The 22,929-nt window shown below is 46.3% G+C and overlaps 1 pseudogene; it reads right to left on the reverse strand.

The window, feature by feature from the left end:
- Positions 1–22,929, reverse strand: part of LOC141222240 (uncharacterized) — an 83,762-nt pseudogene that overhangs the window by 55,490 nt on the left and 5,343 nt on the right.

The raw sequence follows: 22,929 nt of genomic DNA on the forward strand, positions 1-22,929 counted from the left end.
GCGGTCACTGTGGCCGCCGCTGCAGCAGGGTCCGCTGAGGCTGGTGGTGTAGGTGCAGCTTTGGTGATATAACCCCCAACGGGTGGGGTATAGCCTCAGGGGGATCAGGTGCAGAGGATGGGAGTTGTGGTGATGCAGTGTAGACGGCAATCAGAGACAGAGTCGGGTTATGCAGTTTAGGATGTTTACTCACTGCTGATGTTCTGGTCACTCCAGCTTCGAGTGACCTCCCGAGCCGTGCTGCGTCCACCAGGTTCTGGATCCAGCCAACTCCCAAATAAGTCCGGAGCGTGACCCTGAGCTCTCCTTCTGTCCTTTCTCTGGCCGTCCCCACTATTGATCCACCCAGGTCCAGCTCCCTCGGGCCTTCTGTTGGGAGACCCTTGGCCTTGGGTTCCCTGACCCTCCTCGTGGTATGCCTTTGTGGTGGATGTGGTGGGTGACCGTGACAAACGCTGCCCACGGTCTCCGGTCTCTGGCTGGGGAGTGTTTTTGCCCCCACCAGCTTGGGTTCCGGTACCCTGTGCCGACTCTTCACCCGGGGATTTAAGTTGGGTTCTTGGAGTCCTTTTCTTCTGTTTCCCCCTCTGGGTCTCTCTCTATTCTCCTCTCTCACTCTGGGTCTCTCTTCTCCTCTGCTCGCTGACTTTCTCTCTGCAACTGACCCTGTTCTTAGTTGGTGCCCACCTTATATACACCCTCTATGTGTGAGCTCAGGTGACCAGCACCCAATGAGCTCCTATCTTTACCCAGGCTGCTCCCCCTATCTGCCCCTACACTACTTGGGATGTACCACCCCCCTCCCACTCCAGCCAGGAACAGACTCGGTCGTACCTGCACATTTCTAAGTGGGAGTACCGTCGGTCTGCTCCTCGGAAATGGGATGTGTGTAGTGCATGCAGCCTACCGAGCTCAGTTTCACACTCCTTCCTTACCCGGGAGTGGAATATCACACCTCTGGGTTGAGGTGCAATACCCCTGTAGCAGCCGAATCCTCAGGGTGCTACATTCCCCCCTGGTAAATCACAGCACGTCCTCGGGCTGTAAGACAAAAACATCACAAAACATACAAAATTTTTCATAAACATATAAAACATATAAAACATTATATAAATTAGCAGCATCATAACACTCTTTATATAAAACTTTCTCGTCGCCTCTTGTTCCTCCTCCGGTCACTGGGCAACTGTTGACCGGGCAAAGTGCGACAGTTTTTCTAGAAAAATGGTTTTCCTATAAAACCGGTAGGGGGCGCTTTAGGACGCGCAACTATATACAGGGATATGGCCGCTCTCAGTCCTCGGCCAGTTAAGGAGGGAAAGGGAATGGCTGCTCACAGTCCTCAGCCTGTGGGATTAAGGTAATACGGGTAACAGTTCACTCAGCTGGTCCCAACGGGGACTATATTAGCAATAACAGTTTCTTTATACCCCGATCGGGTAACTATTTACAGCACCTACTCCGCTGTACTCAACAACGTCTTCCTCCTGCTCCTTCTTTGGGGATCTCAGCTTCAGACCCGTCCGGATCCTCTTGCTCTTCCTCCTCACATCGCAGCTCCTCCTCTGTCAGGCGATGCACATGGAGGGCGTAAGGTCCTTTGGCACACTTGTGCCGGGTAAAGGTGACCTCGTCCCCGATATAAAGGTCACGACCTCTGTGCCCCTCCGGCAGATGGGACTCCACATCTCTGCGCGTGACAAAGACGTCGCCGGGGGTGTTGTGGTCTCTGATGAAGCCCCACCCATGCTGCATGTTGAACTTAATTACAGTCCCGGTGGTGCGGGGACTGTGCGCTGCACGGGGGTCCCTCCTGGTTCGGCTCTTCTGCTCGGCGCTCCTTATTTGGGCCTGTTGTTCCCGGACCCGCCTCTCTCTCCGCTCCCTCGCAAACTCCTCGAGCTGCTGTCGGCAACACTCAGCACGCTCCGCTGCAGCTGCCCTGGTTTCTTGAGTGAACCCCATTAGGTCTTCTCCGGTGGGGTCCCACTCAAATTGGGTCTCTTCAAGCGGGGGCGAGATCCTTATCACGGGCTTCGGAGCCGGAATCAGGGGTGCACACATGGCCCCAACTCTCCTCTGGTGCTCCAGTTCATAATATTTCTGGGGCCAGATGAAAGGCTGCCCGTCCGGCCACGTGTGCTGGGCAAACAAGTCCTCTCCCAGACGCGGCACCCTTGGTTTTACGGGTGCGGGCGCGGTGGTGGTGGCGCCCGGGTTGCCCAGGCCTTGCGGCCAGGCCTGGGGCACCTGGAAGGTGAAGGGCACCGTTAGGACGGCGGCGCCCTGGGCTACCTGGCCTTGCGGCCAGGCCGGAGGCTCCGCGGAGGTAGGGGGCGCTGTTGGTGATGCGACGCCCGGAAATTCTAGGCCCTGCGACCAGGCTGGTGTTACTTCCTGTTTTGCCACGCTCGGGGTCGGTGCGCATGGCGTCACAGGGGTCGCGGCGGCGGCTTCCGGTTGGGGCCTAGTCTGCGTCGGTGACATGGCGTTTTCAGGCACAGCAGGGGGACTTTCGGGCTCTGCGACGGGGAGCTGGGGCAGGTAAGCGGTGTCCCGGTTTGGGGTATAGACGTCCCCTTTACCTGCCTCCATGCGTTCGGCTCCCTTCTCGGCGCCGTCTCCGGCCTTGGGTCCTCCCGCGCCATCCTCAGAGGCGGTCTGTCTCCTCATCTTGGCTGGCGTGCTCCGGGTCTTGGTTTGCTGGGCCATCTCTCGGCTCCACTCCGCCAATGTCTCTCGCTGTACCCGGGCCATCCTCCGTGCGAGGCCCTCCAGGGCAGTCTGTGCACACTCCCTGTCTCAGGGGAGCTGTGCAAGGACCTCCACTAGGCCTAGTGGGGTCGTGGTTTCCAGCAGGCTCCTGACCAACGGGTCGGTGCTGCTCTGTTCTTCTTCCAGCAGGCTCCTGGCCAGCGGGCCGGTGCTGCTCTGCTCTCTCGCCATCTCCGGGTGAGCTTCTCTGCTACTCTTCTCCAGGCTTCCTGCCTCCGGGTGCGCTCGCTCCAGACTGCTCCAGGCGGCACCCATCTTTGTTCTTTTCTTTCGTCTCCTCCCCCTTCGAGGGCGGTCCCGGGGCCACTGGGTGACTGTCAGCTCCAGGGGCGGTTCTTTCACGCTGACAGACACCTCTAGCATCACAGTCTCTGTTGGTGGGGGCGGTTTCCACTTTTGGCGCCATTTTCGGTCCTGGCCCACGATGGGAGGTGGCCTCTCGCCACCCTCTGGCACGCCCATAATGGCGTCCGCTCTGGCAAGGCGGGAAACCTTTGGAAATGGCGGGAATCGCTTCCCAGTGGCGGGAAACTCTGCAGATGGCGGGAAAACGCTGTTAATGGCGGACAACCGGCTGGAATCGACTGGTGATGGGGTCCGATGGCGGGGACCCTCCGGAACCGGCAGGAGACTTCTTCTTGAGGTAAACTTGCACTTTCCTTCAGGCACGCAGTACCCGGGTGTTGCGGGCACGTAATCCTGCCGACTACGCCAAAGTTGACGCGCCCCCTGGGCCATATTCTTTAGGGGGAATATCCGGAGCCGGATCAGATGGGGGTTGTAGTCTTCCGAGTGGCTGTGACCCGGTCCGTGCCCAGGGTGTCAAACTGAGTTGTATGTGGCAGTCCTACAGATGTTACTAAGTTCTTAATGTCGACTACGCCACCCGTTGTATTGTGGTCACTGTGGCCGCCGCTGCAGCAGGGTCCGCTGAGGCTGGTGGTGTAGGTGCAGCTTTGGTGATATAACCCCCAACGGGTGGGGTATAGCCTCAGGGGGATCAGGTGCAGAGGATGGGAGTTGTGGTGATGCAGTGTAGACGGCAATCAGAGACAGAGTCGGGTTATGCAGTTTAGGATGTTTACTCACTGCTGATGTTCTGGTCACTCCAGCTTCGAGTGACCTCCCGAGCCGTGCTGCGTCCACCAGGTTCTGGATCCAGCCAACTCCCAAATAAGTCCGGAGCGTGACCCTGAGCTCTCCTTCTGTCCTTTCTCTGGCCGTCCCCACTATTGATCCACCCAGGTCCAGCTCCCTCGGGCCTTCTGTTGGGAGACCCTTGGCCTTGGGTTCCCTGACCCTCCTCGTGGTATGCCTTCGTGGTGGATGTGGTGGGTGACCGTGACAAACGCTGCCCACGGTCTCCGGTCTCTGGCTGGGGAGTGTTTTTGCCCCCACCAGCTTGGGTTCCGGTACCCTGTGCCGACTCTTCACCCGGGGATTTAAGTTGGGTTCTTGGAGTCCTTTTCTTCTGTTTCCCCCTCTGGGTCTCTCTCTCTTCTCCTCTCTCACTCTGGGTCTCTCTTCTCCTCTGCTCGCTGACTTTCTCTCTGCAACTGACCCTGTTCTTAGTTGGTGCCCACCTTATATACACCCTCTATGTGTGAGCTCAGGTGACCAGCACCCAATGAGCTCCTATCTTTACCCAGGCTGCTCCCCCTATCTGCCCCTACACTACTTGGGATGTACCACCCCCCTCCCACTCCAGCCAGGAACAGACTCGGTCGTACCTGCACATTTCTAAGTGGGAGTACCGTCGGTCTGCTCCTCGGAAATGGGATGTGTGTAGTGCATGCAGCCTACCGAGCTCAGTTTCACACTCCTTCCTTACCCGGGAGTGGAATATCACACCTCTGGGTTGAGGTGCAATACCCCTGTAGCAGCCGAATCCTCAGGGTGCTACATATCCCCTGCACAACACAGGCCCAGGGGGCGCGTCACATACAGCTAAAATAACAAAGAAGTGGCTTCAGAACAACTCTGTGACCATTATTGACTGGCACAGCCAGAGCCCTGACCTAAACCCAATTGAGCATCTCTGGAGAGACCTGAAAATGGCTGTCCACCAACGTTCACCATCCAACCTGACGGAACTGGAGAGGATCTGCAAGGAAGAATGGCAGAGGATCCCCCAATCCAGGTGTGAAAAACTTGTTGCATCATTCCCAAGAAGACTCATGGCTGTACTAGCTCAAAAGGGTGCTTCTACTTAATACTGAGCAAAGGGTCTGAATACTTATGACCATGTGATATTTCAGTTTTTCTTTTTTAATAAATTTCAAAAATTTCTACATTTCTGTTTTTTTTCAGTCAAGATGAGGTGCAGAGTGTACTATAATGAGAAAAAAATATAACTTTTTAGAATTTACCAAATGGCTGCAATGAAACAATGCGTGAAAAATTTAAAGGGCCCTGAATACTTTCTGTACTCACTGTAAGAGGTTACAACCCTTCTACCTTGTATCTCGAGTCTGGGGGGCAAGGACAAGTATTGTGAGCCCTGGACACTGTTACCATGGGGCGGCGCCTTAGGCGTCGCTTCCGGAACCAGTGAGTTCCAGCGGCCATGTCCTGCGTTTCACAGACCGGAAGTGAGATTTTCGGACTGGAAATGCGTCACACACTGTAGATGGAGCCACAACAGCGCAGTGTTGGTTTAAAATGGAGACAGTGAGGTGAGTGCCTCTACTGCAACATTGAGCACGTTATCCCACAAACGTGTCTGTAATGATATTACCGTCTACACGGCAGGAATAAGTACCTCCCCTGATGAATCAATGTGTTTGAAGAAACGCGTCGGGAGAATGGAGGAAATGAATGAACTAGGGAACCGGCATGGTATATCCTCAACTTGGGTGAGATTATTCCCTTTATTTTCCTACGGTTGGTGAATAATCACATGTGTGCACACAGTTACACCAATACCGCATTATTGTGCATACAGGGTGACAGTGGTATGTTGAGATCATAGCCCTATGTCGCTGCATGTATGTAGCTGCACCTATAAGAGTGTTATCCCCTTTGCCCAAAGTGGACAGGTTTATAGAGGATGTCTGACTGATATATGCTAATTATTGTCATCCTACATAAATACCTGAGAAAAGGCATAATATGCTCCACAGTTGAAGAAAAGGACTGGGGGTTCCATGAGTAACCACTTGAATGCTCAGCTAGTTTGAATGAGCATTGCCATTTCTGCACTAAGGTACATATAAAAACTGTTCAATAGTACACACGTGGTCAAAATTATTGGTTCCCCTCGTTTAATGAAAGAAAAACCCACAATGGTCACAGAAATAACTTGAATCTGACAAAAGTAATAATAAATTAAAAATGATTAAAATGAACAAATGAAAGTCAGTCATTGCTTTTCAACCCTGCTTCCACAGAATTTTTAAAAATATTAAGCTCATGAAGTAGGCCTGATCAGAAATGATGGTACTCTTAACTTAATATTTTGTTGAACAAACTTTTAAGGCAATCACTGATATCAAACGATTCCTGTAACTGTCAATGAGACTTCTGCACCTCTCGACAGGTGTTTTGGCCCACTCCTCATGAGCAAACTGCTCCAGTAGTCTCGTGTTTGAAGGTTGCCTTTTCCAGACGGCATGTTTCAGCTCTTTCTAAAGATGCTCAATAGGATTTAGGTCAGAGCTCATAGAAGGCCTTTTCAGGATAGTCCAATGTTTTCCTCTTAGCCATTCTTGGGTGTTTTTAGCTGTGTGTTTTGGGTCATTATCCTGTTGCACGAATCATGTCCTGCGACTGAGACCAAGCTTTCTGACAGTGGGCAGCACATTTCTCTCTAGAATCCCTTGGTCGACTTGAGATTTCATTGTACCCTGCACTGATTCAAGACATCCTGTGCCAGACACAGCAAAGTAGCCCCAAACATAACAGAGCCTCCTCCATGTTTAACAGTAGGGACAGTGTTCTTTTATTGTTATGCTTCAAGGGGTTGTTCACTACTATGGAAAATAGCCCAATGTATTTTTATGATGAACAGAAGCTTCTTTGTAATTACCTTCCTCTGCTGTTTCTGCCTGTGAGCAATGCTATCACTGGCCACTCACAGGCAGCACGTGACCCCCGCTGAGGTCATGTCAAGTGAGGCGTGACTCAGCGCTGGGATCCCTGCGGTGGCTGCTGGGTTGTGGGCAGGGTTACCCCCGCGTCACACTCTGCATCCACCATTTGCTTTCCCACTGAATGGGGAGAGGGAGAGCACGCGGTGGATGCCGGGTGTGATGCGCGGGGTAACCCCGCCCACGACCCAGCAGCCACCATGGAACGCAGAAGAGGGACCCTCGGCTGCAGCCTGAACTTGTCAGCGCCGACTGCAGCTGGGGGTGACGTGATTCCTGTGAGCGGCAAGTGATAGTGCCGCTCACAGGCAGAAACAGCAGAGGAAGGTATATACAAAGAAGCTTCTATTTATCATAATAATACATTGGACTATTTTCAATAGTAGTAGACAACCCCTTTAATTTTTCTGTCTGTGAACACAGACATCTGTCCATGGGACATTCTCCCAGTAGCTTTGTGGCTTGTCAACATGTAGTTTGGCAAATTCCAGTCTGGCTTTTTTATGACTTTTTTTTCAACAATGATGTTCTCCTTGGTCGTCTCCCATGAAGTCCACTTTGGATCAAACAACGACGAATGGTGCGATCTGACACTGATGTTCCTTAAGCTTGAAGTTCACCTTTAATCTCTTTAGAAGTTATCCTAGGCTCTTTTGTTACCATTAGTATTATCCGTCTCTTTGATTTATCATCAATTTTCCTCCTGCGGCTACGTCCAGGGAGGTTGGCTACAGTCCCATGGATCTTAAATTTCTGAATAATATTTGCAACTGTAGTCACAGGCATATCAAGCTGCTTGGAGATGGTCTCATAATCTTTACCTTTAACATGCTTGTCTATAAATTTCTTTCTAATCTCCTGAGACAACTCTTTCCTTTGCTTCCTCTGGTCCATGTTGAGTGTGCTACACACCATGTCACCAAACAGCACAGTGAGTATCTGTAACCCTATATACAGGCCCACTGGCTGATCATAAGATTGTAGACACCTGTGATGCTAATTAGTGGACACAACTTCATTTAACATGTCCCTTTTGTCACATTATTTTCAGGGGTACTATCATTTCTGTCCAGGCCTAATTCATGAGTTTATTTTTTTTTTTAATTCTGTGGAAGCAGGGTTGAAAAGCAATGACTGACTTTCATTTGTTCATTTTCATAGATTTTTAATTTATTATTACTTTTGTCAGATTCAAGTTATTTCTGTGACCATTGTGGGTTTTTCTTTCATTAAACGAGGGGTACCAACAATTTTGACCACGTTTGTATATAAGGATATGAGCATTTATTGTACAGTTTGTGGCCACCCCTAGCTGGTCACTAAATTGTTATTTGTACCTGCTGTGTGTTTGGCTGCATGTCCAGTGACAATTGGTTTTGGAATACTGGCACTATTCTAAGCACCTACTGGTCACTGAGGTGACCTACCTCATCTCTGTTGATATTTGTTATTGGCGTTTTTAGGTGATTTTTATTGAGGTTTTTTAATCAATTCTAATAAAAATATATTTTTAATTAGTCCAATTGCAGCTTTTCTTGACTTAAATCTGTTTGGGCATCTGCCCCTTGCTTTTTTGACTATATTTTATGCATCATAGATACAGTCATTACATTAGTAGACACATAATTACCGCCCTTGTATTTCAGTTTGCCTTCATATTGTGGCAGCCGTGGATCATAAAAATGAGAACTGACATATACAACTACCTGAGTGCTATAAAATAAAGACACAAGGAGACAGAGCATTAATTTTAAACATTTTATTAAATAAAATGTTTACCCCTACCTAAAGCCAATGATCCAGAAGAAGGCAAAAAACCTGGACACGTTCAGCCAATGTGTGTCACAGGGAAAAAATTCCTTCTTGACCCCGAGAAAAGGCGATCAGTTCGAGAACCCTGGACCAAGGCCATACTACAACTAACTAACTGATATATAGAGCAATGACTCGTTTCCGGAGAGCAGATCTTCTTTGTCCTGGTAACACGCCTCACCTCTCCTTATCAGATCGGACTCTGAGCTTATAGCTTGTCTACGTTGATCTCCCCTGTAAAAATACAGAACACTACCCCCCACAAACACTACAACCCACAAACACTACACCCCACAAACACTACCCCCCACAAACACTACACCCCACAAACACTAGCCCTTCGGATACAGACATAGGGCAGTTATATCATATCAGGTCCCTTATACAATTAGGTTAGACAGCAGACACCTATGTAATATGATGTCATGATGCACTGATTCCAGAATTAGATCTATATAATCAGTACATAATGACCTCATAAGACAACAAATATTATCTACAGACATATTAAATGATTAACACTAAATAATCCCGTGGCTCTTGTTAGATTCTTCAGTCTTCCTTCCAGGATCCAGATATTCTTCCTGGTAAGAAAAAAATAATACAAGACGGATCAGGCAAAGACCCATAGAAAATCAGTCATATATATATATTGTACTTTATGCCCCCTTTTCTTTGCATTTTTAAATTTTGATGTAGATACTTAAAAATGGTGTAATAAATGTAATTTATAAAAAATCGTGGAAACTATATATATATATATATATATATATATATATATATATATATATATACACATATATACAGTGTATATATATATATATATATATATATATATATATATATATATGTAAAATACAGTAAAATAAATTAATATGTGTCCCCCAATGTATCTACACCAACCTCTCTCCCATGTGGGGGACTAAGGGTAGATTTTTTTTTGCCTCAAAAATCCGAAATTAAAATGACAGAACCACCACCAGCAATCTGTGGCAGCCACCTATACCACTGGAACTGTCAATGACCGAAGTAGCACATGCAGGGTCTCCATCCAAGGTCCCATCTTGTTGCTGACCTCTGTGATAGCCCCAGGGATGTCCCCATGTTTTCTGCATAGAACTCTCAGTGTCCAACATTCCGCTGTGTGACCTCACAAAGAACCTTCATCACCCAAGTCTAGAGATTCTGCCAGCAAGGAATGGAAAAAGCTAGAACCTTACAGCCACAATCCGTAGACTTGGAGGATCGATGTCCATGTTGGCGCTAAGTTCACTAACTTAAATCCCTGTAAAGTTTCTCATTTACCTGTATCCTCAATCCAGGAACTTCCAATCTCCTCGTCTCATCTCCTGAAATGAGAATCTGTGTCCTCGATCCTGGATCCTCTGCTCTCCTTGTCTTCATCTCTTGAAATGATCATTTGCCCCCTGAACACCCGTTTATATAGACCCACAGTCATTGTGACATCATGCTGTGAGGTAACAATGGCCTCCTGGATTTGATGATGTCACATATGACCATGAGTGATATCTCCACAGGTATTAATTAATATTAATAACAAGTAGTAATAATATGGCAGATCACATTGGTTAGCATCAAGGCTGGAGGAGCAGGACGAATAAGGAAAAGTTCCCAAAAAGTAAAATGCATTTACTGCGACTGAAAAAAGTAAATGACTTTATATTGCTTCAAATGTAATTAAATTCTAGGCTCTATGACAACACTACACTGTTACCATAGGAACAAAGACCTATAGCCCATAGCAACCAGTCCAATTCCAGCTTTAGTGTATTTAAGGCCTGAAATCAAGAACATTGAGTGTTTTGTTTGCTGGTGATACATCTAGCAATGGACAAATGACAGGTAAGAGCAGGAATCACTGTCTATGAGAGAAACCATTCCCATTGTTACATATTTTCACACATTTTGTAAGTGCAGGAACTATGGACATTCCAGTTTTTGTGAAACAACAACTCCCAGCATTCACAGGATAAATATGAACAAAAGTTCAAGAATTTCTTTTTATTTCTTTCATGGCATTCGCCGTGCGGTATAAGCAGGGCTGGCTCCAGGTTTTCGTGGGCACTGGGCGAAAGAGTCTCAGTGCGCCCCTTTTACACATACCACGATTCATGACACACAGATGCCACAGAAAAATATATATATATAATACAATGCAGAAGATTTCACTTCTTGCATTACATAACCGATATCTATTGTAATTTCTAAAATAGCTCAGAAACCGGCGAATTGATCCATACAGAATACTGGCCCCCAAAAAATGCTCCATACAGGATACTGGCCCCCATATAACGCTCCATAAAGGATACTGGCCCCATTATAACGCTCCATATAGGATACTGGCCCCATATAACGCTCCATACAGAATACTGGCCCCCATATAACGCTCCATGCAGGCTGTGCCCCAACATAATGCTCCATGCAGGCTGTTTCCCCCACATAATGCCTTATGCAGGCTGATCCCCCCATATAATGCCCCATGCACGATGTCACCCCCCCTTATAATGCCCCATGCATTATGTCACTCCCCCTTATAATGCCCCATGCAGAATGTCACCCCCCTTATAATGCCCCATGCATTATGTCACCCCCTTATAATGTCCCATGCAGGATGTCACGCACGCTTATAATGCCCCATGCATAATGTCACCACCCCTTATAATGCCCCATGCAGGATGTCACTTTCCCCCCATATAACGCCCCATGCAGGATGTCACCTCTCTCCCCCCTCCCTTATAATTCCCCATGCCTCCATACATTAAAAAAAATAAAATAAAATACTCACCTAACTACTCACCTGCTGCCGATGCTCTGGACTCCAGCATCGCCGGCGTCTTCCCACCCTGCGCTGTGACGGCTCAGGAGAGAGCGCGGTGGAAATACGTCACCGCACCCTCTGACCTGAGACGTCACAGTGCTGCAGCTGCGGAAGACATCGGACCTGCTGCGGAAGCACAGGGAGAGGTAAGTATTGTGCCGCCGGCTGACGGGGCCCTGAGCAAGCGGGGGGGAGCGGGAGCTGACACCACCCTCCTCCGCTCACGGGTCCCATAGCGCAGCGGGTGAGTGAGCCTGCTCAGGGCCCCGGCACTTGCCCGCGTGCTCCGGGTGCTGGCGCCGGCCCTGGGTATAAGTGATACGATGGCTTTATTCTGTAGGTCAGTACGATTACAGCGATACCAGATTAATGTAAGATTTTTAATGTTTTCCTGCTTTTACACACAAAACATTTTTTTGGGGTGCATAATATTTTATTGAACCCTTTTTATTCAGCAGTATGTATAACATACCACCATACACTCGTCCTAATTTTTCAGCATCGGACCAATTTTTTATACGCTAGTATGACTCCAGCCTTAAGTTTCCAAACTGATAGCCCTGTAACCGATCACTTTATTGAGCTCTGTCCAGTTTGCCTTATATACTCCCTGCTGACATCAGCCGATAGACCTGTATGAGCGTGTTCGGAGAGGTCTGGGCATGTACGTTGGAATATTTCCAATATATAATGCATTAACATTATAAATGAATAGGTTTTGCATGTATAACTTAAAATCTAAATGTGTCAGGAAAATTCGGAGTTCATGTTTGGAATCAGCGCGTTCAATTTAGTGTAAATCACAATAAATCAAATGTTTTTCTCTCAGTAGCAAAATCATTGTTGGCATGTACTTACTTTTCTAATGTGGCCACTAACCATTAATACAGTAACCTTAGTAATCCAGATAATAGATTATCTGCTTGAAGATGGGGTGTAGAAACTCCAGAAGGAGATTAACTTGCCTTATCATCTTTTGACAAATACCTACAACTTAGGCACACATATTAGACCCAGTCAACTATGACAAGGATGCTAATACACAATCACTTTATCCCAGATATGATCCTACCTGTGAACCACACACATGGTTTAATTTCTACTAAATATTAATAACTTCTGTGACCTTGCATAGATGAGAACCCTCTGACAGTTAAAGGTTTATTCTCATCTCCAAGATCCTACCTCAATATGTATTAGTTGTAATAATAATATTAGCGAATTCCTCCAATTCTAAATGTAGTATAGTTCTTCTGATTCACTATGTTGCTTACCCCATGTACAGATCATGGGAACATCTTAGGTATCCATGTGTCACGCAAGATGTGGGAAAGACATAGTGATTCACCCCCTGGGCCGCGTGGGGAACCCGGAACCGGGCCTTTGGTGGGATGCTGGGGGTTGTAGTCACCGTGGCGATGACCCGGTCCCGTGGCTCAGGGTGGTCAAACCAGTGGCAGTCTATTGATATGGTTTTCATTATTTTCAAATGTCCGACTACGCCACCCGTGGTTTGCGGTCAGGATGAACCGCCGCTGCAGGGCAGACCGCTGGGCCTGATGTTTGTGAGCAGCACAGGGATTGTTAGAACCTTGCTCTTAGGTTTTTTCCTTTGCTGGTCACATGACCTTGTTGGCCTATTTAATCCTGCTCCGCCCTTCTGGCTTTGCTGGACTTCATTGTATAACTACTTTCTAGCTAGCCTGTGCTCTGTATCTAACTCTGTTATTTTGCTTGGTCTTCGGACCTCTATGTTCTATATATTTTGTTTGTTCGTCTGTCTGCTACTATTTCTGTTAGGAGGTGTCCCATTTTCCTCCCAGTCCTTAGTACTTGTAGGGATTCCTTCCCCACATCTATAGGTCTCCGTACAGACTAGCTTAGGACTTTAGCAGGTCTGATCGCAGGATCAGGTTCCCTGTTACATCGTAGGGATTCAGCTGAGTTCTATCGTAGGGACAGATCTCCTCTCTTTCCTTAGCTCTGGTAGCAGAACATAACAGTAAGTCCAGCCTGCAAATTCTCTAAGGAAAGATTTTTCTGTTCCATCATGGTGTCGGTGCAGGATTTGGCTCATCGCCTGCAGGGACTCTCTCTGGAGGTGGCCGAGCTCCGTCAGCACGTGAGTAACTGTCCTGGAGCACATTTCTTGGAGCCTAAGGTATGTTTGCCGGATTTATTTTTTGGTGAACACCGAGAATTTTTTTCATTTAAAAATGCTTGCTTATTGTATTTTCGTTTGAGACCCAAGTCCTCTGGGGATGAATCCCAGCGCATAGGGTTCATAATGTCACTTTTGCGCAAAGAGCCTCAGGAGTGGGCCTTTTCTTTGCAACCTAGTGATACATGCTTCAGATCAGTGGAGAGTTTTTTTTCTGCTTTGGGACTATTATATGATGATCCTGACCGTGTCGCATCAGCTGAGACTGAGTTGAGACGTTTGAAACAGGGATCAGGTAATGTGGAAAAATATTGTACTCATTTCCGTCGTTGGTCTACTCAAACAGGGTGGAACGATTCTGCTCTGAAAAGTCTATTTCTTGCTGGGCTTAATGAAAGGGTTAAAGACCTGCTAATTGCTTATCCTACACCTGAAGATTTGCAACAGGCTATGCAATTAGCTATACGGGTGGATAGGAGACTGCGTGCAAGGGTTAATGAGAGCAAATCCTCTGCTATGTCAGTTTCTGGTTATGAGAATGTGTGTACTAACAGTGGTGAACCGATGGAGATTGGATCGGTGGCACCTCGCTCTCAAGAAAAAGACCGTAGATTTTCTGAAGGCTTGTGTTTCTATTGCGGAAAATCTGGTCATTTGATTAAAGGCTGTGAGCTTCGTATGAAGAAAGAAAAAAAAATGGTCAGTCATGCCCGTATTGCCTGTTTAAATTCCAAGGGTGTATTTTTAGCTGCTTCCACGATTGCTCAGGAAAAATTAATGGAATTTCGGGTGTTTGTTGATTGTGGATCTACTCTGAATGTTATTGATGGGGGATTCTTGGAAAGACTCAATTTAAAACCCGAACCTTTATCATCCCCTATTGCTGTGGTTTCGGTGGATGGTTCCCCTTTGAAGAATATTACTCTCAAGGTCTGTGAATTTCCTCTCACTATTAATGGTGTTCACCACGAGAAATTGGATTTGGTAGTTTTGAATAACTTGCCTTCTCCAGTAATATTGGGATTGCCCTGGTTAAAATTTCACAATCCTGTACTGGATTGGTCTACCAGTGAAATTAAATCCTGGAGCCATAAATGTTATGACAAGTGTTGTAACGGGCGTATTGCAGCTTTGGATAGGGGAGAATTGCCTGTTCCTATTCAGGATTTTTGGAGAGTTTTTTCTGAGAAGGAATCGCAGGTTTTGCCTCCCCATAGAGACTATGATTGTTCTATTGAATATGTCCCTGGAGCGACTCTTCCTAAAAGTCGTTTATTTAACCTTACTATTCCTGAGAGGAAGGCTTTGGAGGAATACATACAGACAAGTTTGGCCGCCGGTCACATTAGGCCCTCTAAGTCTCCTGTGGCGGTTGGATTTTTTTTTGTTAAAAAAAAGGACGGCGGTTTACGTCCTTGTCTGGATTTTCGTGAGATTAACAAAATTACTGTACGCAATCCTTACCCACTGCCATTGATTCCTGATCTGTTTAACCAGTTAATGGGGGCCAAGTGGTTCTCTAAAATTGACCTTAAGGGGGCATACAATCTGTTGCGCATGAAGGAGGGTGATGAATGGAAGACTGCTTTTAACACTCCTGTGGGTCATTTTGAGAATCTGGTTATGCCTTTTGGTCTTACTAATGCTCCTGCATTTTTTCAGAATCTTATTAATGACATCCTTAGACCTTTGATCGGCAAAAATGTGGTTGTGTATTTGGATGACATTTTGATTTATTCGCCGGATCTGGAGTCTCATTGGCGGAGCGTACGTGAGGTATTACAGTTATTAATGGACAATTCGCTTTTTGCTAAGCTGGAGAAATGTGAGTTCGCTGTACAGAGAATTAGTTTTTTGGGTTACATTATCTCCAGCGAAGGTTTTGAGATGGACCCGGTTAAAGTTCAAGCTGTACAGGAATGGCCTAGGCCTATTGGTTTGAAATCGATACAGAGGTTTTTAGGTTTCACCAATTATTACAGAAAATTCATAAAAAATTTTCTAGTATTGTCAAACCTCTGACCGATCTCACCAGGAAAGGTGCTGATGCGGTTCAGTGGTCTTCTGAGGCCATTGAAGCTTTTGTGTATCTCAAGGAGAGGTTCACCTCTGCTCCCATCCTTATGCAGCCTGATGTGACTAAGCCGTTTTTGGTTGAGGTTGATGCTTCCTCTGTGGGGGTTGGCGCAGTATTGTCTCAGGATAACGGGGATGGATTACATCCCTGTGCCTTTTTTTCAAAAAAATTTTCGGAGACTGAACTGAATTACGATATTGGTAATCGGGAATTATTGGCTATTAAACTCGCATTTGAACACTGGCGCCACTTCTTGGAAGGTGCGGAATTTCCCGTTCAGGTTCTTACGGATCATAAAAATCTGATATATCTTGATGCTGCCAAGCGCCTGAATGCCCGTCAGGCTAGGTGGGCACTGTTTTTCTCGCGGTTTAATTTCTCCCTTACTTACATCCCTGGTAATAAGAATGTTAAGGCGGATGCCTTGTCTCGCAGTTTTTCTCCCATAGTCGGTGCTGAGAAAGAGGAGAACATTTTACAAGAAGGTGTTGTGATAGCTGCTTTGGACTCCGTTTTGGAAGATGAGATTCTTAAAGCACAGGAGAATGCCCCATCTAACACTCCTCATGGGAGGTTGTTTGTGCCTGGGATCTTTAGGAGAGATTTGTTTGTTGAGTGTCACGAATCTCGGTTGGCAGGTCATCCCGGAATCTCTGAGACCAAGAGACTGGTGGGTCGCAGTTTTTGGTGGCCTGGATGGCAGAAGGAAGTCATTAAGTGGGTGCGTCAATGTACTATATGTGCTAGATCTAAGTCCTCACATACTCCTGCTGCGGGGTTGCTTTGTCCTTTGGAGGTTCCCAGTGCTCCTTGGACACATTTGGCTATGGACTTTATAACTGACCTTCCCCCCTCTGAGGGTTTTACTGTCATCTGGGTGGTCGTGGACCGATTTAGCAAGATGTGTCACTTGGTTCCCTTCGTCAAACTGCCCTGCGCTAAAACTCTCGCTAAGGCCTTTGTCAAGGAAATTGTCAGACTTCATGGCGTTCCTACTGACATTGTTTCTGATAGGGGTCCTCAGTTCGTGGCTCGTTTTTGGCGTGCCTTTTGTGACAGGTTGGGAGTTCATTTGTCGTTCTCGTCCGGATATCATCCTGAATCTAATGGCCAGACAGAAAGGAAAAACCAGGATGTTGAGCAGTTCTTGCGTTGTTTTGTGGCAGACAATCAAGAGGGGTGGTCTGAGTTTCTGCCCCTTGCTGAATTTGCTCTGAACAATCATACATCTTCTTCTGCTGGTTGTTCGCCTTTTTTTTGTTGTTCTGGGAGACATCCGTCGTTTGGGTCGTTCTCCAAGTTGGGATCTGCCGTGCCTGAGGAGGAGATTTTTTCCGGTGATTTGGAGAGAGTTTGGACGGATGTGCGTGGTAATCTTCAGGAGGCCAACAGAAAATCTAAAGACTACTTTGATAAGAAACGACAGGAGGTTTTGTTCGCTGTTGGTGACATGGTTTGGTTGTCCTCTAGGAATCTGCGGTTGAGGATTCCTTCTAAGAAATTGGGTCCCAAGTTTGTAGGGCCCTTTAAGGTGCTTCAGGTTGTCAACCAATCTGCTGTTAGGTTGGAGGTTCCTACCTCCTGGAGAATTAATCCGGTATTTCATGTCTCTCTGTTAAAAAAAGCTGTTGTGTCAGATGGTGACGCCTCTGCCTCTGTTCCTCCGGTGGTGGAGGACGGGGAATATGAAATTTCTCGCATCCTTAACTCTAGACGGTATAGAGGTAGTTTGCAGTATCTTGTGGCCTGGAAAGGTTTCGGACCCGAGGATAACTCTTGGGTGAGGTCAGATGATGTTTCCGCGTCCAGACTTATCAGAGCGTTTCACAGGAGATTTCCTGATAAGCCTGGTCCTAGGGGATCCGGAGGATCCTCTTAGAAGGGGGGGTACTGTTAGAACCTTGCTCTTAGGTTTTTTCCTTTGCTGGTCACATGACCTTGTTGGCCTATTTAATCCTGCTCCGCCCTTCTGGCTTTGCTGGACTTCATTGTATAACTACTTTCTAGCTAGCCTGTGCTCTGTATCTAACTCTGTTAGTTTGCTTGGTCTTCGGACCTCTATGTTCTATATATTTTGTTTGTTCGTCTGTCTGCTACTATTTCTGTTAGGAGGTGTCCCATTTTCCTCCCAGTCCTTAGTACTTGTAGGGATTCCTTCCCCACATCTATAGGTCTCCGTACAGACTAGCTTAGGACTTTAGCAGGTCTGATCGCAGGATCAGGTTCCCTGTTACATCGTAGGGATTCAGCTGAGTTCTATCGTAGGGACAGATCTCCTCTCTTTCCTTTGCTCTGGTAGCAGAACATAACAGGGATGGTATAACTCCCCACGGGAAGAGTGTAGCCCCAGGGCAGTGTAGGTGAATGATGGGGGTGATGGTGCGCGGGAATAATAACTCAGAGTCTCTGTAATGCAGTCCAGGATCTTTACTCACAGTTCGTTACTCCACGTTACTCCGGCCAGCTGTAACTTCCCGCGTCGCACCATGTTCACCAGGTGAGGGGGCTCGGCCAACTCTCAGATAATTTTGGAGCGCTTCGCAGTACCCCCTTCTCGTGTCCTTCCTCTGGCCTGTCATACCCCACCAGTGACCACGCTTCTGTCCGGCTGCCTCAGGCCTTCTCTGGGTAAACTTCGGCGCCAGTTTCCCTGACCCTATGTGGTGCCTTCCTAGCGGGTGTAGCGAGGGGTTGCACCATATAAAATGTCACAGCCTCCGGTTTCAAGTTGAGGGTAGTTCCCCGCCTCCGCTAGTTTCGGGGACCCGTCTCCCCCTTGGCCTGACCCCACTGCTCAGGTAGATGCGGGCGTATGGTGGCTATCAGCCGGTCCACACCCCTGGGGTCCCTTCTCTCCTTTGTGTTCCTGGAACCTCCTCCGCTCTTCTTCATTCTTCTCCCCAACTCTCTCTCTCTCTCTTCAGTGCTGACTGGGCCTCACAGGCTAGACCCGCGTCTGGAGCAGAGCTCAACAGAGACCTGCTCTGTCACATCTTCCCTCTGACTGAACCGACTTCTCTTTGAACTAAGATGGTGCCCACCTTTTATACCTCCCTCTAGGTGCACCCAGGAACTGCTTCCTCCCTACTCCTGCACTACCGGGTTCCCCTTTTACTAGGTATTCCCTCCCCCCACTCCAGCCAGGGACAGGGACTGTCGTGCTCTACTTGGAGCATATCGGTCGCCCTGCCCCCCGGACATGTGGTGTAATGCATGCAGGTGTCGGGGTCCTGGTCCACACTCCATCCTTACCTGAAAGTGAGACATCGCACGTCTGGGAGAGATGCAATACCTATGTAGCAACTGAACCCCCAGGGTGCTACAATAGTGCATCACAAAGGGAAGAGGGAAAGGAAGCCCAAACTCTAGCGAAAGGGGGGAAGTGGAGACCTCTTAGGTTGATCTAGCATCACCCTGTCTTCCCTTGTATTGGCTCTTCACCAGTCGCTGCACATGTGCATTGTCCTGTCTTTCCCTGGCATATGGCTAAGGCTAGGGAAGGGAGGAAATGAGCACTAGTTGATCTCAATTAAACACTATAGACAACATAGGTAGACAAACTGGGGGAAATTGCTTAGCTTTAGACGAACTCCAGACAAATGCGCACCCGTTCTCAAGCTCCAGAGAGCATGAAGTACTGCTCATGCTAAGCCTTCACAAGTAGTAATGAATACATAGCCGGTATTTATACACCCAGGCAGGGTGTTAAATAGCCAGAGGAAGGTAGCCGCTGGGTCCTAGAGACAGCGTCTAAGAAAATGTCTGTAAAGGCAAACGTAGAGATATCCTGCAACCAACTGCAGGGTGACTGTCTGTCACTTCTGACACACCCGTGACACCATGGTTACAAAAACTAAAAAACTTACTAATTGTCACTTTATGATAAGCCATAACCATGGATATCTAAGCTGCTGCAATTCCCTGCCATGGGGTAGGTGACATAGCAAATCAGAAGAACTATACTACATTTCTAATTGGAGGTATTTGCTAATATTATTATTATACCTACTATATATTGGGAGAGGATCTTGGAGATAGGAATACCGATTTAAATCTAAGTGGGAAGCAGATATTGGTCCAATTTCTGAAGAACCGTAGATGGAGTTGTTGGAGCTCATTCCCAGGTTGTCCCCATGTAAATTACAGAGGCTTTCACAGATCTTTTTTATTCATAGGATTTATAGAACACCCAGCTTCCTCCATAAAATTGGGGTTCACTCAAGTGCAGAATGAGAATGAGTGAAGAATGAGGTGTGGAGTGGAGAATGCACAATTGATGAATATGTTCTGGGAATACACTCAGGCCCATTTTGGAAAGATGCTCTGTCCCTAAAACAAAAGCATATTTGGAATCCGATTTTAGGCGCATCTCAGGATATGTGTATCGGGGGGTATCTAAGGGATTGGGTTGACTTGGAATCTCCGATTGCTATAGGTATATCACATATTTTATATCAGGCACAAAAACATTGGTTAGATGTCCAACCACCAACAATTGGGGAATAAAATGGACAATATGTGGTTGTAAATAGGAGTCTATAGAAAGAGAAATGCAATTAAGAAATTTGAAAGCATTCGGCAACCATTGTTGGATGTTCTAGGATTACCCTCCGGAGTGTTGTTGAGAGACAGAATGCTTCAGTTACTTGTCCTTTTTAGTTTTATTTGATTGCTCTAGATTCTGTGTACTAAAATTAAATCAAGTAATCTTGAGTAGAGATGAGTGTACCTGAACTTAAAAGTTCGGCATTTATACCGGACAGTTAGTCCAATGCTAAACGCCGAACATGGACTTTCTCTAGAAGTCTGTTGCAATGTTCGGAGTCACGGGGGAAGTCCGCTGTAGAGAGAGTTTTTTTTCTTACTCAGACCCAAAGTTCGGGTCTCCATTGTTTTTCATTGGGGTTCGGGTCCTGGTTCAAGTTTGGGTACAGTTCTGGTACCCGAACCGAAGTTTAGAATACAGTTTGGGTCGGGTACCAAGATCCAAATTTCAACAGGTCCGCTCATCCCTTATCCTGAGCTATGGATGTTTATAGCCTGATTCTCTGTGACCCATTCACTTTAGCAGGATTATATGTATCTAAAAATAAATATTATTTATTTTATGTGTAAAAGGGTTCATCATGGTTATTTCTCTCTCTGGTGTGTTGTGAGGCTGGATGTGAGGTTATAATAAAAAAAAGAATAAGTAAAAATGAAAATGTTGTAACTTATAAGATATTCATTGTAATTCTTTATAGTAATTTCACTAATGAATATTCTGTAATTCCAACTACATTCAAGTATGTTAAGAATACTTAACTGCCCTTTTGTTTTTGATACAAAATTATCTAATTAAAAAACAAAACATTACTGATTGATTGCATTCCAGTTTCTTTGCTTCTTGTGGGCATTACTGTTGAGGCTGCACTTGAAAAGCATGTTATTCAATGCACTCTTTTTATTGTTGTCAAAAACATATAAAAAGCAGAAAGTTAAAAAATATTGATTTGGCAAGAAAAACTAAAGGGTTATTTTTCATTAGACTTGTGAAACAATTGTTATAAAAATTTCATTTTTATAACTTATTTATGAAAGCTAACAATACCAATCTTGTTGCCAAGTGTAACTTTCTTTTTTTCCAACAAATGAAAGCCCAAGTTCTGATTTAAAGAAGATGTTTCACCATTTTTTAGATGATGAACTGGCTATATCATGATAAAGTGGCTGAAAATCGGAATAAAACATATTTCTTTATTCCTCATCTCCTTTGCACAGCTGTTAGCTTGTAAAGTTTATATACTAATTAACGTTACAACTAAGAAACGGGAGTATCATAGATTCTTCTCTGAGGGCGTTTCTCTTTTTCCCCTGTATCATGCTGCCCAGTCATAAGCAAGCAGCGTTGTACAGGGAAAAGATAAGATGTCCCAGAGAAGGTTAGACCAAGCTTTCTCTATTAGATCTGGTAAAATTGATGAGTCTAACCAGGTCACATGGATCTCACCGTCATCACAACCTGTGATTACGAGTGCAAGGGGAGTAAAGCATAGCAGTATGACATTACATTCACCATTCTGCATCAGCGAATACTGCAAAGTGGTGTATGTAATGACTTACAGCTCTTGTCCTCCTCCGGGCACTTGTAATCACAGTAGGTATTGGCAGAGAATTTTGTGTGACCTGGGAAAGAGAGCAGAGTAGTGTTGAGTGAGCGTGCTCAGTTAACCCTTTCACTGAGCACGCTCGAGTGCTGCCCGAGTATATTCTGCATGCTGAACAACTGTGTTCGAGCCGCCGCTGCATGAGTCACGGCCACTAGACAGTTGCGACACATGCAGGGATTGCATAACAAATAGGCAATCCCTGCATGTGTCGCAGCTGCCTAACAGCCGTGAAACATGCGGCCGCGGAGTCTCGAACAACGTCGTGCATGGCAGGCAATACCCGCAAGGCTTTTTTGGCTGTCTAACAGCTGCAAAACATATGGGGCGGAGACTCGAGCACACGCGATACTTAGTTTATACCCGATGCAAACTCAAGTAGCGAGCACTTACACTCAACACTAGTCGCCATATCGTTGTTTTTTTTTTACTTTTGAAAAAAATCCCAACCCCAACACAACCCTAACTTTAACTCTAATACAACTCCAACCCTAGCACAAACCCAACCTAACCCTACTCCAACCATAACCCTAGACCAACCCTAACAGTAGCCCACCATAACCGTAGCCCAACCCTAACCCTAGCCTAACCCTAACCCTAGCCAAACCCTAACCATAACCCAACCATAACCTTATCCCTAGCCCAAATCTAACCATAGCGCAACCCTAACCCTAGCCCCACCCTAATCCCAGCCCAACCCTAACCCTAGCTCAACCCTAACCCTAACCCTATCACAACCCTAAAGTTTTTATTTTACACCGTTCATCGTGCGGTATAATTGATTAGACAACTTTATTCTTCAGTGCGATTACAGCGATACCATATTCATATAGTTTTTTTATGATTGACAGCTGTCACATACTAAAAGACGCCATATTTTGAGAGATATAATTTTTCCATATTTTGGCCGACAGAGTCATGTGATGGCTTGTTTTTTGAGGGACCAGTTGACGTTTTTAGTGATACCAGTTTCGGGCACGTGACATTTTCTTATCGCTTTCTATTCCAATTTTTGGAAGGCAGAATAAATA

Source organism: Phyllobates terribilis, unplaced genomic scaffold, assembly GCF_046119375.1.
Source record: "Phyllobates terribilis strain yellow unplaced genomic scaffold, ASM4611937v1 Scaffold_348__1_contigs__length_1988982, whole genome shotgun sequence".
Classification (NCBI taxonomy): Eukaryota; Metazoa; Chordata; class Amphibia; order Anura; family Dendrobatidae; genus Phyllobates; species Phyllobates terribilis.